Source organism: Ceratotherium simum, chromosome 19 (genome assembly GCF_057802395.1).
Source record: "Ceratotherium simum simum isolate JZ-2026a chromosome 19, ASM5780239v1, whole genome shotgun sequence".
Classification (NCBI taxonomy): domain Eukaryota; kingdom Metazoa; phylum Chordata; class Mammalia; order Perissodactyla; family Rhinocerotidae; genus Ceratotherium; species Ceratotherium simum.
This window is the reverse complement of record NC_141918.1, coordinates 34,823,671-34,841,279: the sequence shown is the minus strand read 5'-3', so window position 1 is coordinate 34,841,279 and position 17,609 is coordinate 34,823,671.

Here is a 17,609-nt window from a genome sequence, read left to right as displayed (position 1 = left end):
CACAAACTCTCCCAAACTAGAAAGAGTTTTCACATACCCCCACAAGACATTTGTATGGTTTTATTTTTCATGTTAGTGGATTTGAAAAGTGTCACTTGTATCCTAATAAATTAAATACAAAGTATTCAAATATTTAGTATAATAAGAGCTAAATTAGGAACAAGTATTTTAAAATTATCTGTGCAACTGCTTACAGTTGGTTCATATTTGAATGTGGGAAAAGTTTATTTGAGTAAAACAAGAGGAGCCCTAAGGGAATGAAACTTAAATATACTAGAAATAATACTTTAGGAAAAAAGGGAACATTTTTGACCCAGTGGGAGAAACTAGAATTCAATTTATGTTGTAAAAATATAAACAAAGGATAGAATCCAGTGTGGTTAACTAGGATGTAACAGTAGAAAAAGAAATTAGCAGAGGAAGTTTAAAGCACAAACAATGTGGTAATGGGAACGATTTTGAATACATATTATAAAAATAAGCAAACCTAAATGGAAAAGAATAATTAAGAAACAAATGAAAATAAACAGTATTAAAGTCAACTAAAATTTTTCCAATGATTGAAAATGAGTTTGACAATATATGGGAGTCAGCAGTTATATCTTTGGCAAACTTTAGTGAAGAATTTGTTTGTTCATTGGAGTATTTTACAGATGAAAAACTCCATTTTGAATATTTTCTTTTATTCATAATTGAATTAATGAAAACTTTCACCCTAATATTTGACCTAATTAATCTCTTGTTCAGAAACCTGCTTCCAACTTCTTAGGCAGTCCCACCAAATAGACAAAATTAAGTAACAATATTTTTCACAATTTCAAGTAACTTTATCCTGGAATTTGTCAAGTTGACTAATTCTTTCCCTCTCTATTTCTCTTTGCTTTCTCCAGCATTCACTTTCTCTTTGTTTAGGATGGTGAAGCTCTCCTGGAATATGTGTCCCATCCTCTTTTTCTTTCTCTGTTCCTCCAAATCAAAAGAGAGAAGCAGATCTAACTTGGCACACTTGATCATGTAACACAGTCAAGGATAATTGAATGACTTCCTTCATGCAATAAAATGTCCCAGATGTCAGTTCTGATTTAGATATATTTAAGACTCATCTTGAGCTAATAAAGAATTAATTTCTCATCTTAATGAGCTAAGCTAATTGTGCACTAACTTGGGACCAGTTAGAATGTATTGTATCATAGTTTTCTCTGGAAATGTTTTTCTAAAATATGTTTTTTGAGTTTACAATAGATTGGGAGAAATTCCTTTATTAAATCATTCTCAATTAACCAATATTTGTTGAAACCCTACCTCTCAATTATAGCATTGTGGATGATACAAAGAAGAATCAGACACTTTATCAAGGGAGACAAATTGTTGTTTGTTGTTCTCACAACTCTGTTGCAAAATAGACAAAGATACATCTTATAAAATTGACCTAGTTAAAGAGCTATGAAAGGATCTTTGCTCCCTGTGCATGAATTTTTCTCACACTGTGCTATTCTCATTGATTGAGATCTGTGCCTCCTGTATTGCTGATAGAGAGTCTTCACAATGGCCCTTAGACAACAAAAAATTGACTAGATTGTCAGTCTTCCAGTTTTTTCTCCCAGGGGCATTAGTGGTGGGGGGAGAATTAAAAATTCTCCTCTGTCTCATTTTCAGCCAATGACCTCTATTATTTGGAAACAAGGAAATGCATAACCCTGAGCTGTTAATTGGCTTTATTCCCTTATGTTATTCATGGGAAGAAATGTTCCATGTTTTCATAGTAAAACAAAAGCTCATATCTCAAATGCTTTCTAACCACTGTAGTTCTAGTATCAAAGCTTCCTACGATTAACTGAATATAAAGTGGATGTGATTTGGAATCTCATTCATCACATATTGACTTTTCATTTTGTTTTGTTTTATATTACAATTAGAACACCACATCCAGCAAAGATTCTAGCAGTGGAAATATTCTGAGATCATCTTTCATGGCCAGGACTAGGGTGAGATGAGTGAGGAAATTGCCTTGAACATAAAATTTAGGGAGGCGGTGAAAAACTCAGTAATCAAGGTAAATAATATATAGTGAAATATTTATAAAAATTAAATTAGAAAATACATAATGAACAAAATATCACAATTAAAGTAAAGACAGATCAGTGTTATTGATTTTTCCTTTTGTCTCAAGCTATAGCTCAGCATAGCGCTGGCATCATCTGAACCTTCAAGGTCAATGACCAATGTTGAATTGGTCATTCATTCAAGATTCATTTGTTCAGATAAAGACGTAGTAAGTGGATAGATCTGAAGTGATACAGTTATTAAGAGAGTTAGTCAATTTGGTCCCAAATTTGTTTTGCCTTGGGAACTGATAAAATTGACAAATCATTCTAATGACACATAGAATTTACCTTACTTAACTCTTTTATGTCTTTCTCAACTTTGCAGTTCTCCTTTTTACTTTTTTCCTCTTGTGGTTTTATTTCTCATACAAATTATGTCTGACTTTTTGGGGACTGTTTTCATTATACATTGTAACAGATTTTTGATTACTTTCCTGGTAGAACTTTGCTGACTTATTTCCTCTCCGGAACTTCGTAAATTTGCTAGGAAGACATGGGAAGTGATAGATCAAAATTTTAAAACCTTGATTGTAAACCTCAATTTGAATTTCCTCTAGAAATGATTTACTAGCATTTCTGAAATTTAGTATTCTTTACCACAACATACAAAGAATAACATTAATTTGGTTTTTTTTCAAAATGGATAATTACAGTTTAATATTGAGAGAGAAATACTCCTAGTAGGGTACAATTGCTGGCATTTATAATGCTAAACACCCCAGTTCCATCCACTCCTCTTAAAATTCCGAATGAACTCAAATCACTCAGCTCTTAAACTAGCTTCAAGTATCATACCACTTCAGATGGAGAGTAAGAAACTTACAACAGTATAATCCTCATTCCTCCCTCCCATCTTTTGTGCTATTGTTGTCACATAGTTTACTTTTACATATGCTATAAAACCAAAATACATTGCTACTATTTTTGCTTTAGCTAAAGAATTTTTTAAGTAATTAAAAATAATAAAAATGCCTATTATAATTACCTTCATTTTAGCCATTTCCAAAGATCTTCATTTCTTTGTGTATACTTAGTTTTCTATCTGGTATCATATTGCTTCTGCCTATAAAACTTAGTTTAAAATTTCTTGTAGAGTAGTCCTGCTGGTAATAATTCTATGTTTTTGTTTGTCTGGAAAATGCTTTACTTTTCCTCCATTTTGACAGGTATTTTCTATAGAATTCTGGGTTCAGTTCTGTTTTTTTCTTTCAGTACATTAAAGATGTCACTCCATTGACTTCTGGCTTGCATGGTTTCTGATAAGAGATCTGCTGTAATTCCTATCTTTCTTCTTCTGTAACTTATGTATCACTGCAGACAGAGACCCACTGGTCTCCCAAGAAGACTCCTCCTAGTATTAACTCTTGGCACTTAGCATGCCTAGATATATTTGAATCCATTCAATGAGAAATAAACAGAAAAACAATGGCATTAATTGTGGGACTTGTGTAAACTTTTTGTCAAAAAACGAAATAAAACTACATAAAGCATGCAAAAGATAAATGAGAAAACAAGATATTTTGATAGTATACTCCAATACAGAGGAGAATATTTTGGATAACTTTTTTGAACTTTGCAGGAAATTAAAGGAAACAGAGACAAAAAAAGAGATGGAAATGAAGTACACCATGGCTCTTAAATGCTGTAGGTCTTCCAAAGGGAATGTGAGTATAGCAGCCCCAGTACCTCAAGTGGATCCCAAATGCTTTCAGCCTGTCCCACTTCAATATAGGGAATTATAGAGGAATTTACCAACACTTCCTCCATACAAATTCTCTTAACACACTAGTGCTCTCTCAGGAAGTAGAAGTGTATGCTGATTCCTGTCACTTTTCATACAAATTCCACTATAACTGGCAGAAATTGTTTTATCTATATATTTGGCACTATTCTCTAATTTTAAAACCAATTAAGTGTCTACCCCATTTTTCATTTCTCCTTGATCATTCAATCAGATTCTGGAAGAGAAATTTGCAAGCCTCTTTACTGCTACCTTTCCTAGAAATGTGTATAGCTGATTAAAAAAAAAAAAAAAACTAGAAAACTATTTCTACTGCAAAGAAGCTAACACCACCACCATCAAAAAAAAAAAGACTATGATATCTTTTGTGAGGTTTAGAATCTGTGATCATTGAAATAATCAAGATCAATTAATACACCTGTTTTGCAGTTTGGGCTTTAATTTTTTAAATTTGCATATTTATTAAGAAAGCACCTTAATTGCAAAAATTGGAAGTTGTAGGTTAATGAAAAGAAAAAACTAAAGTTACCAGAAATCTCATTATTCAGGGCTAACCATTGTTGACCCTTTAGTGTAGTGCCTTCAAACTTTTTAAAAAATATATCCATAACCTCTTCCTCCCCAAATTAACAATATACTATGAGTATTTTCCAAGATGCATTACGTTTCTTAAGGGCACCTCCACACTATTTAACATTCACTATTGTGATGTTAGACATTTTCCAATTATTTGCTGCAGCTATATCTTGTTTTTTTTATTTTATTTTAAGCTATTCAAAATGGGATCTATAAAATTTTCTCCATCCACATATTAATACTATAGTGCTTTATAGAAGCTGTTTGTCAAATAAAGATCTGCTTGTTTGGACTGGAGGACAAGTAGTGATATTTAGGATTTTTATTTAAACCAAACAGGTCTTATTCACATGGACTTGTCACATCTATATGGGAAATCAAAGGATGCCTGAATGTCCACCATTATAATCAACTCAGTTGTTTAAGAGTATTACATCTCCAGGAGCTCGTATTAAATAAATAAAACAGAAGTTTCAGGTCAACACATGTACCCTGTCTTAAGAGCTATATCTCCAGATGGCCCTTTATAAAAGTAATACTAATCTAAAAACTCACAGCAATATATTAAATCAATTGTCTTCCATAGCCTCATCAATACCGGAGATGATAAAATCTATATCTGTTGTATAAGAGTGAAAATGGAATCCCATTAGCTGTTTTAATTTGTTTTTTTCTTTTTTTTTTTTTTTTTTTTAAAGATTTTATTTATTCAGTTTTTCCCCCCAAAGCCCCAGTAGATAGTTGTATGTCATAGGTTCACATCCTTCTAGTTGCTGTACGTGGGACCCGGCCTCACGTTGAACGGAGAAGTGGTGCCTCGGGGCGCGCCCAGGATCCGAACCCGGGCCGCCAGCATCAGAGCACACGCACTTAACCGCTAAGCCACGGAGCCGGCCCTAATTTGTTTTTTTCTGATCACAAGTAAAAATGTGTATTTTCTAATTATGAAGTACCCAATCAATTCTTGTGCTATTTTTAACTGAGGTATTTATTTCCTTATTGACAGATTGTTTTAATATGTGAATGGTAAAACTTTATATTTAAAAATATAAATGTGTTTCCTGCCTTCTGATTTCTTGCTTTGGTGTCATGTTAAGGAAGTCATTCTACACCCTACAATTATAAAAATCATCACCTGAATTTTCTTTGTATATTTTAGTATTCAATATATATTTTATATCTTTAATACATAAATAAATCCAAAAGAAATTTACTGTGTGATGAATTTATAAATGTATAATGTTGGGATAAGACTTTACTGTACGCAGACTGGCTATTCTCAAGTAGATAGCTTGTTTTATTGAAAATTCTATCATTTCCTCTATTATTTGAAATACAATTTTCACTCTGTACTAAATTGAGACTCAGTATTCTTCCTTATTGTTCTATATCTACTCCTGCAATAATACTACACTTCTTTAATAAATGTAGTTTTATAGTACACTTCTAATTGAAAACTTTTTGATATAATTGCAAATTCACATGCAGTTATAAGAAACAATACAGAAAGATCTCATGTACTCTACTCAGTTTTCTCCAGTGATAACATCTTGCAAAAGTATAGTACGTCATCATAATGAGGATATTGAAATTATTACAATCCATAAATCATATTAAGATTTTCTCAATCTTACTTGTATTCATTAGTGTATCTGTCTATGTGCATTTAGTTCTATACAATGTTATCACATGTATCCATCACCATAGTCAAGATACAGAACAGTTCCATTACCACAAAGATCCCTTGTTTCCCTTTTATATCCATACCTACCTTCTTACTTCTCTACCCCACTCCTATCCCTAACCCCTGTCAATCACTATTCTGTTCTCCATTTCCAAAATTCTGGTGAGGATGCAAGGTAACTGGATTATTCATTTATTGCTGGTGGGAATGTAAAATGGTAGAGCCCCTCTGTAAAACATGCAATTACCATATGACTTAGCAATTACACACTTGGGCATTTATCCCAGATAAATGAAAGCTTATATTCACATGAAAACCTATACAGACATGTTTGTAGCAGCTTTATTCATGAAACTACACAGTAATAAGAAGGAATTATTGATACACACAACAACCTGGAAGAATCTTCAGGGAAACATGCTGAGTGAAAATGCCAATCTTAAAAGATTCCGTGCTGTATGATTCCATTTATGTAACATTTTGAAATTATAAAATTTTAGAGATAATGGAGTTTAATGTTAGTGCATGACCCTTATCATGTTTTTCTAGAATTTTCCTGCCCAATCTCTCACACTTTTTTTTTCTTGATTAAATTATAAAATCCTTTTGCCATATTCCCTAATAATTGAATTGTGATAGAGTTGAATTACTACATTAAAATCAGGAATTTGAACCTGCGATACTAGATATTGTCATGTAAGACTTAATGAGTATCTCCAATCCAAGTGTTCTTTTATGTTGCTCAGTAGAATCATAGATGGTGAATGATGGTCTTGTATGATTCTTGTTGAGTAGATTCTGAGTTACTGCATGCAAATTTCCTTTTATTATTTCACTTGTTACTTCATATATGTATATATGAACGCCACTTATTTGTGTATATGTATTTTATAAAAACATACGCTATTGGGCATCAAATAGACCAGATTTTTTTTTTTTTTTTGGTGGGGAAGATTGACCATGGGCTAACATCTGTTGCCAATCTTCCTCTTTTTGCTTGAGGAAGATTGTCCCTGAGCTAATATCTGTGCCAATCTTCCTCAATTTTGTATGTGGGATGCCACCAAAGCATGGCTCAATGAGCAGTGTGTAGGTCCACGCCTGGGATCTGAACCCGCAAAGGCTGGGACTTTGAAGCAGAGCATGTGAACCTATCCACTATGCCATCAGGCCGGCCCTAGATTTTTTTGTTGTTGTTCATGATTATTGAGTGCTAACGTTTACATACGGGTTACATACACATTTTTGGAAGATTCGATTTTTCTGGCTGTATTATTAAAAAGTCCTTGAAATATCATTTGCATGATGGATAATTTTCTTTTATATTTGAAATGATAAAATCATTTCATTATATAAGTGTTTTCTAATTCACATCTATAGATGCCAAGTTGTCATAAAAGACTTTGAACGTTATTGGGGTTGAATTTCTCTTTGATCTCTTAGAGAGACATCGAAACACACATCAAAGCTCTTTGGGAGTTTGGAGCACAGATTTAGATTCAGACGCATCTAACTGGGTGTCTCACCTCTGCCACTGATCATTTATGAGACCATGGCCAAGAGACTTAACTTTCACCGAGTCTTAGCTTCCTCATCTGTGAAGATGAAAGCATCCAGCTCACTGTGTTGTCATACAGATTAAATATACATAAAATATTTGGCACACTGCCTGAAACAGAGTTGGAGTTCAACAAATAGAACTGTGTTGGTGTGTTTGTGTGTATGTATATACTGGTGTATACATATATTGTTAACATATTTATCATATAAGAAGATTTACTGTGATGAGCTGGACTTTTGTTTTAGTTGAAGTCATGCAAAGGATATAATATATATCCAAAGGATAACATATATTAATGCTGCTTTTGTTTCAGGGAGGTTGTACTGTACACACGGGGCCATGATGAAGTGCCATGGAGATTGTGCACAACCCAGCTCCTGGAGTACCATTCACACAGACTGCAAGGAGATGTGCCCTTTGTAATTGTACAGTGCATAATCAGCAGGGCCAGGATTAGAGTGGTATGAGCAATGTGATTAAATATCAAATAAAATTTATTTAATATTGAATAAATTAAAATATTAATATTCTAGCATAATATTTTTTAAATGTCAGGTACACACATTTTTCCTTTTGCCCCAGACTCTGGTATGACTGCATGGCACTGTTACTGAACCCCTCTTTGTTTCCATTTTTTATATTGTGTTCATGATGAATTTTGCATTAATTTTTGATTAAAAAATATATATATATATATACACACATATGTTGGTGAGGAAGATTCACTCTGAGCTAACATCTGTTGTTAATCCTCTTGTTTTTCTTGAGGAATATTAGCCCTGAGCTATCACCTGTGCCAATCTTCCTCTACTTTGCATGTGGGTCACCTGCCCCAGCACGGCTGATGTGTGGTGTAGGTCCGTGCCCGGGATTTGAACCCACAAACCCGGGCTGCTGAAGCAGAGCACACCGAATTTAACCACTACGCCATGAGCTGGCCTCTAAAAATATTTTTTAAACATTGCGCTAAAATATCATTTATCTTGATAACTGAGTTTTTTGGTGACCCCAAAATTTTGTGCCCAAGGCAAATGCCACACTGGCCTCACCTTAGTCCCAACCACGACAATCAGCACAACTTTACTAAGTAGATCTATATACACAGCTACCATATGATGATAGTATTGATAATCTCAAACGTGTTCTTCCTCTAGCCATTCCCTTCTCAATAAATGGCACCACCATGCACTCAGCTACTCCAGGCCAGAAGCCTCAGGGGTATCTTTAAGTGATCTTTCTTCTCAAATGTAATCTACATATAATGTGGATATGTATAATTCATGTGTAAACAAATCTAGCTGGTTTTCTCTTCAAAATGTATTGTACATCCACTTCTTATCACTTCTCCAATACCACCTTAATCCAAGTCTAGACTAACTGGTCTCCTTTCTCTCTTAACTCTCACCCTCTTAGTCCAGATGAACCAGAGGAATTTTTATAAAATGTAGCTGAGATCATATCATTCCTTTCAAGATCTAAAGAGACATGATTTGTGGCTTGCTATACAATTAGAGCTAATTTTTTACAAATTGGCTCTTAGAGTCTAGATTCCATACAAACACACAAGTGTTTATATTCCAAACATCATAGCCCTCCAGTGGCTTCCCATTCCAACAGAACAAAATTAAAATTCCTTTCCCAAGGCCCTAGATCGTTACAGAAGGGGACTCTATCCCATCTCTCCCTCGTCATCTCTCACCACTCTCAGCCGCCCTCACTCCAATCTAGCCACACTGGCCTACTTCTGTTCCACTACTCTGAATTTTTCTCCATCAGATCACTGATCACTTTTTGGTATTTTATTATTAGTTACCTCTTTATGTATTTATTGTCTGACTTCCACAATTGAAAAAAATTTGGAAGATAACCTTACCTAAACTATGTAAACTATGAGGATTACTAGAATATAATCTTCACAAAATAGTAACTTGTCTTGTGCTTCCTGTATTCTTGGTGCCTAAAATCCTGCCAGACATGTAGTAGAAGCTCAATAAATATTTGCTAAATATATGAATAATTGTTGACAGCAATGATAATTAGTTCAATAGAAATTAAGCAGCAGACTATAATCAGCCTACAATTTTCCCTAAGACACCAGATAAAAATAACACCTTAAAACCCTAATCCAGAGGCACCTAACATTAATTGGAATAGGTTTTAAATTATTTATTTCTACCAGTTTTAGCTAATCATGATTGAAAGCTTCGAGTAAATTATATAAACACTGCAATGCTGTTCTGTTGGCTCTATTAACAGCAGGTTTTTCTCTTAAATGAGTAATGGAGAAAAATGGATACTTCTAAATTTTCAGTCCTTATCATTTCAATCAATTAAAATGCTTGGAAAAGACGTAGTATCATAATGATGATAAATTGTCAGAAGGTTTTATAAATTTTACAAGCAACTTTTTACAGTTAACTTGCAAGTTCATCCACCATCTCTATAAGCCTCATTTTACAAATGAGAAGTTAGAAACATGAAATACACTTTTTCATGTATATTGTTCTTAGAATAATCAGACTTACAACTTCATCCATTCAGAATGTATGAATACAATAATAGGAAAAAATAATGGTTGCAGAAAAAATTCTTAAATACAACTGTACCACTGTAACATTAAGTTTAAGCAAGTAATGGGGTATTTGAACTTAAATAATTGAAAAATTTAGAATATAACCTTAATTAAACCATGTAATCTATGAGGATTGGAATACTGACACTCCAAATAATTAACACTAGATAATTATTGTGGTGTGTGTATGTGTGTGTGTGAGAAAGAGAGAGAGAGAGAGAGAAAGAGATCCAGACTCTAAGTGGCAATTTGTTAAAAATGAACTCTATAGTAGAGCAAATCACGCAGGCAGAAGTATTATTACAGCAACGGAAAACCACACACAGCAACTTGTTCCCAAATGTTTCTCTGTTACTTCACATGTATTTACATTAATGGATATGGGTATGAGTATAGAGATAGAGGATGATTCTTGAGGTATTATTATAGACAATAATTCTTGAAATTTTATTATACTGTTGAAGCCCTAAGTCGATAAACTAGCTTTATTGACTCATAATTAAGGGCTCCATCTTCTAGACTATGTGTAAATACAAGAATTAATGTACTATAATTTTTTATGAAATATCTGGTGCCATCTCAGTTTATATAGATTGATAAGATATAAAATAATGCAGCTATCTCTTTAGAGTCTGAACCCAGTTGCAGCCATTGGGCTTAGAGATGAGAGATTGATTAAAAATATAATAAAAGTTTCAATTAAATAATTGATCTGTCACTCCCATACAGATTTGGTCACTACATGAGATATTGAACTGCCATGTTTTTTCCCTCACTTGAGTTAATTCCACCCTTAGCATCAACTTTAGGTTTGCCTTATCATCCCGCCACTACTCACCAAAGCCTACCAGTAATATCTCTAAAATGTCTTTCTAACCCAACATCTTCCCATTCCCACTACTACTGCTCCAGTTCAGGGGCTCATTGCTACATCAACGGACTCAGACACAATAATGAAATTTTAAACTATATTTGAGTGCACTAACTCCTTGAAAATACACACTTACACAGCATAAGGCACCCACATTTTAAAAATTATTTTTCTAAAAACATTTTTCAAAAATTGTGTTGTACTTTTTCTGTTTTTAACAGAATATTCATATATATGTATTTTTTCTGTGTTTATTAATGCTTTTACATTTTATTTTATCAAATTATCAGTCATAGTTTTTAGCAACAGCAAACGCCTTTGTATTTTAAATCATATGAATTTTGAATTTTAGTGTTGAGATGCAGTTGTAAGTTTCAAAGTTTTTAGCTAAGTGAAAAAAATCAGATATACTTTCAAATATGTTCTCTTGGGTTTCAACATTTATACTACTACTTTTTTATTACAAGAATGGCAAAGCATATAGGAACATATATATAGCCCTCTTAATGCTAATGGAAAAGTGGTGAATTAATGAGGATTTCAGACTCTGTATGAACCTTCATTCCTACAAAGGACTCAGGAAGACCTTTATTCCTGATAGGTGGTGGTGTTCAATGGTTGCTTCCAAGTTTCTTTCCTCTCTCCCTCTCTTTCTTCCTTTTCTTTCCCTTATATTTTTCCCCTGGGAATTGCACATTTCAAGAAGCCTTCTACTTGCCGTTTCTCCCCCTAGCCTCGCATCTCAAGTCATCACAGGAAGAAGAGAGAAAGGTTTCTACCACCAAAGTTGCTCCCTTGAAATTGAAGGTAACACATATTATACTTTGCATGTAAGCCAATCACAGTATTCAATATACAAAGTTTTTTTTTAAAATGCTAATAATCCTGGTTTACCTTTAAAATATATAGCCTATTTAGTAATTAAAAAAGTATATGCCAGTGGATTGTTAATCCAAACTAGAATTAAACCTAATTGACAATTTTATAGGTTTTAAATTTCTCAGAACAGTAAAAAGATGAATAATTTTTGGTTAAGCCATTAAAAAGTAACTCAGTGTCAATTACTACATTTGGTCTGGGCTAGACCATGAGGAAACTAGTAAAGGCAGATGACCCTCAAAGAGGTAAAAATCATCAACAACAACAACGAATCCCTATAATTCTCAGTTGAATACAATACTAGATTTTACCTTGCACGCTATCGCCCAATTCATAGCAATTGTAAGTATCAAAACTCATTTTCAAAAACTCCCAAAATCTGTAGATATAAGCCTGAAAAAATGGCATAGTGTTGGATAATTTTATACAAGGAAACCTTTCTGAAATTCACTGAGGGGAGAACATCAGACCTTTGTAGTTCTATAGAAGACATATGTTACTATTGCAGAGTGCAGAGGGCAATGAACAGAATTCCAATTTTTTCTCTATAGATTAACAACCAGCATTTATCATTAGATTTCACAGAGTCACATCAGTTAAAGGACTCTCTAAGAACACAAATTCCATGGAGTGTAGAGGGAATGTTTTGGCTGTTCAGCATCAGCATCATCTTCACAGAATGGTAATAGTAACATAATCCATGATTCTCTGTCAAAGATCTACATATTTTAACTCTACAGCTCCAAAAAAAAATCTTAATACATTTCTTAAGGAATTGGCTTCATCTTTGCTCAGTAGGTTTTCTGTGAAATTATTGGAATGCTCATAGTGGATTTTTAAACATGTCTTAGAATTGAATGTTTTGATGCAATGCAAACAGACTACCTAGAGTTTTCCCTTAGAGACTATTGTTCATTTTATAAGCGTTTCACAATACCTAGAAAACAAGCTATACCATTATGAAAAAAAAAATTTCATAAAAATTAAGGGCACCTCTCAAGGTATATATTTAGCATCTTGTATGTAATTAGCATCAATTGCATTAATATTTTCACATTTGCTTTTTTGTTTTATATATAGTCATCACTTTAGTTCAGAAATATTGCTACCAGTACTGTGGTGTATTCTTTTGCTCACTTTTGGAATAAGACTTCAGTTTAAAAATCATGCATATGTATTTATGTACATAATTGAGAAAATTCTGAAAGACCTAATATTGTGGTCTTTTTAAGAGTTATTTCTGAATGGTTAGGATTGAGTAGTTTATTTTTTGACTTTTTACTTTATGCATACTAAATTGTTTTAAATTTTAACAAAAGGCATGCATTATATTTGTAAATAGAAACAAAAATTAAAACAATTTCTTATTCAAAGCAAGTTCTAAAATTAGTCATAAAATCTACCCATAGCATTCATTTCACATTTAAGGTGTTTTTGGAAGTTATTGTTTGAAAGTTTATGAAATCATAATCAGTTTATATTTAAAGACAATGTTTTAAAAATATAATTTTGTAGGAAATTTGAAAATGATAGATACAGGTACCATGTTTTCTAGTAGAAATATTATGTCACAAACATAATTTAAATTTTTTAATAGTCACATTAAAAGGTACAAATAGGTGAACTTAATTTTTAAAATGTATTCTATTTAACCTAATATATCCAGAATAGTATTTTAATGTGTAATCAGTATAAAATTATTAATAAGAAATTTCACACTCTTTTCTCTATACTGACTTTAAAATCTAGGGCATATTTCATACTTGAGAGACATCCTAATACAGACTATCCACATATCAAGTGCTTAATAGTCACATATGGTGTGGCTACCCTATTGGACAACAGAGAACTAAGAGATAGAAAATTAAGCTTTTATAACAATTACTTGCAGACTTCCAGCAGAAACTTTCAAAGGGTTGTTTACCTGAAGATTTAACAGTATTCTTTTTTTCAATTATTCAGGTGGAATTTTTCAAAATTATAACTTATCTTTTAAAATTAAAAAAAATAATCTAGCAGTGGATACAATGTTTTGTTGGCATTCAAATTTGATATCAAGTAAAATTCTTATATAAAAAGAAATTATTAAGGAAGAGTTGCTTCCAAAAAATACTGGACTGGATAATTTGAGGGACTTTCCTATGACAATATGACTCTAAACTCGATAAATTACAAGAAATATACTTTGTAATGCAATGCTGGAAATTATGGAGGACAATCTTCAAAGCAAGAAGAGAGTAGACATGAAATCACAGCCATACTGAGGACAAACGGTGTGCCTGCTCAGCGTCAGAAGACTCAACTAACCTTGGGACTACCTTAGATTAGGAATGTAATCCTGAGGTTTATTGTTAAGCCAAGACTCTCAAAGTACATCAATGTGGTCCTGGTTCAGCAATACCCCATGGCTCCCGACGAAAGTAAACACAACTTCTCTTTGGAAAAAAGAATCCTCCATTCACGTTCTCAAGGTACCCACAAATTAAGTTCAACCAAACATGAGCTCACAATGAAAAAAATAAAAGGCCAAGTAAGCAAAATAATTCCATGACAGCTACAAGGATAAATAATTAATTTGAGCCCCAGGGACTTCTGATATTAGAATTATCAGATATAGTATAAAACATAGGAAAGTTTAAGAAAATAACAGATACATTTTTTATAATAAAAAAGAAATATGAAAATGTTAAAAATATATATATATAAAAAACTGGGCAGAAGAAAAAGAACCAGATAGAATTTTTTTTTTCTTATTTGCTGAGGAAGATTCACCCATCACCTAACATCTGTTGCCAATCTTCCTCTATTTTGTATCTGGGATGCCTCCACAGCATGGCTGATGAGTGGTGAAGGTCCATGCCTGGGATCTGAACCCATGAACCCGGGCCACCAAAGCAGAGTATGCCAAACTTAACCACTAGGCCACAGGGCTGGCTCCAGATAGAAATTTTTTAATGAAAAATATAATTATTATAATTTAAAATTCAATGGAAATTTCAAACTGCAGAGAGAATCAATGCATTAGAAGGAAAATCTGAAGAAATTATTCTGTGCGTAACGTAGAGAAACAAGGAGGAATATATTGTGGCACAGGTCATTAGTTCTTCAGAACTATGCTAGTATCTGCCACATGGTAGAAACATTAAATAGTTATTTAATCACTTACAAAATAAAACTAATAGTTTTGCATTCAATATATTTAGATGGTACAAATTTAATATTTGAAAAATTCCCTTCCTCAAAATAAACACTATATGTTATTAAGGCATGTTTTCAGCCATCTGGATTTTTTTCCCCATGGTATCTGACAACTGCATCTTTGGAAACATTTGATTAATGCAATATTTCCTTTATAATTACATTTATAATAGAACATTTTCTATTATGTAAATACCACCTCAGGATTTCTATACTAAATACAAAATATTTTTATTTAAATGTTTGCAAAATCCCTAGAATTAAGCAACAAATATTTTCATGTACAAAGAACTAAAGAAAATGCACGTATGGACGTTCACTGTAATAAGGGTAGAATTCAGCTCTTGTTATTTGCCAAGACAACCAGAAGGTGGAAAAGAAACGTTTTCTCTTGAATTCAGAACTCTGCCTTTAAAGTAAATGACAGAGTCGGAATTTTACTCTGCTGGTAAATTTTGTTGTAGTTCATATTTAAACAAAGTTGGACATTTTCTCAACATTGACAATTTAGTACTAGAGGAAAGAAAAGCATGAAATTTAAAATTTCCAATCACAGTCTTTTGTGTCACATTTTTACTTACAGAAAAGATTGACAATACAAAGGCCCAGCCTGGCATCCTTCTCTTGCCTCTGTTTCCATGTGTTTTCTGTTGTTACTGTTTGAATCGTGCATATTTGTAAGACGATACGATCATTCCTCAGTACAGTAATTTTCTCTTGCAGTAATATGTAATCAACTACATAGTTTTTCTGTCCCTAATGTCCACTTGGTTTACCAAAAGCCTTGGTGGGGCTAGAATTAAACCCATTTGGGATAGTCAAGAAAGGGAGGGAAGAAACGCAAAGAACTCCGGAAAAAAATCCAGCTCTGGAGTTTAGCTTTTGTTTTGAAGCAAAGGTCACCCGAAGTCAGTGACGTTGAAATCCCGTGGTAGTGACCTGAGAGCCCCATGCTCTGGCCTTGTGCCGAGTGTGAGCCTATTATGAGACGGCACGTCCTGAAGCGTGAAAAGCCCCAGAAATGGAAACCAGGATATTTGCATATAGAATGCAGATTCCATTGTCTGAGGGAAAGCCGCTCTTGCTTTGCTTCAACCCCTGTAACAATCAGCCCCGCCAACTGTTTACATGCTCTCCATTATGTTAGTGTTGGCTGGGAAAGGGCTGTTGCAAAGAGATTTTCTTGCAGCTTACACTCTGGGGAACCGTGTGAGTTCACCAGCTTGACAGAAGAGCCTGCCTTCTCTTTCCAAGAAACAAGAGAATGATCTGTGGGCTGTTGAAATACATGTGACAGTGAACCAGGGTATGTAGCCTGGACCCCGACTCATAAAGTTCGGTTCTCAAGTGAGGGAGAGGGCTAAGCAAAACAGGACAGGAGAAGAGAACAAAGTCAAAGCCTTAGTATTTGAGTGTGCTACGCTACAATTATTTCTTTTTCGACCAGTGGGGCGTCATTGATTGTTTCAAATAGACCTCCTGTCTACACTCACCATTTTGTTATTAAAATCCACTTCTCTGACCTGTTGGCAGGGGGAGGATCTGTACTCTGAAAAGCTAGAAGGCAGCAGGTTTGGGAAATAGTATGTTATGATTTTCATTGCCTACAATATTAGCTCAAGTCCATAGCACTGCTGTCACAGCATCAAAAAATAGGGCCTTGGGTTAACTCAACTGGTTATAACACAGACTCAGATATATTAGGATAAGTCTCATTCTTCAAAATCTAACAACTAAATGCAGGAAAGGTGCTCGTTTAGCACCCGTGAGAATCTTCCTCTATTCCAAGTATAAGGAATTAATGTGATTTTTTTCTAAGGTTTGAGTTTGATCTGGTATGCCAGGAGGAAGGCCCAATTACATAGATAGCATAAATAAATCTCAGTAGGTCAGGCATAACTAGCACAAATGATGAGTTTGATGGCATCACATCAGCCCTGAAGTCATGACAGTGTTTCATTTGTTCACCATCGATGCCTTGCCTCCTGTTCCCACAATCCAAGCAAGCATGGCATAGCTAAAGCCGAGTTTCACAGTCGACCAAGAAATAACTGTTCTTAATTGAAGGAGTTTGTTAAAAGGAAAAGAAAAAATAAAAACTTATTTTTAAAGTTTTGTATATAACTTACTTTCATTTTTTCTGATTATAAAACTGAAAGTCAATGAAGTACTTAGAATGCACAAAAACTAAAATTGGCAAATGTAAACTAATTTAAAAGTATTAAAATCAAGGAGTGAGGGTGGGCATGTTGAAGGGTGTGCAAGAAGTCTTCTAGGCTTCTGGAAATGTCCTGTTTCTTTATATGTGTCCTGGTTACCCAGGTGGTCTCACTTTGTATTTAATATTAATTGAGTTGCACACGTTATTTTTGCACTATTCTGTACATACATTATACTTGAATGAAATTATTTTTTAAAAATT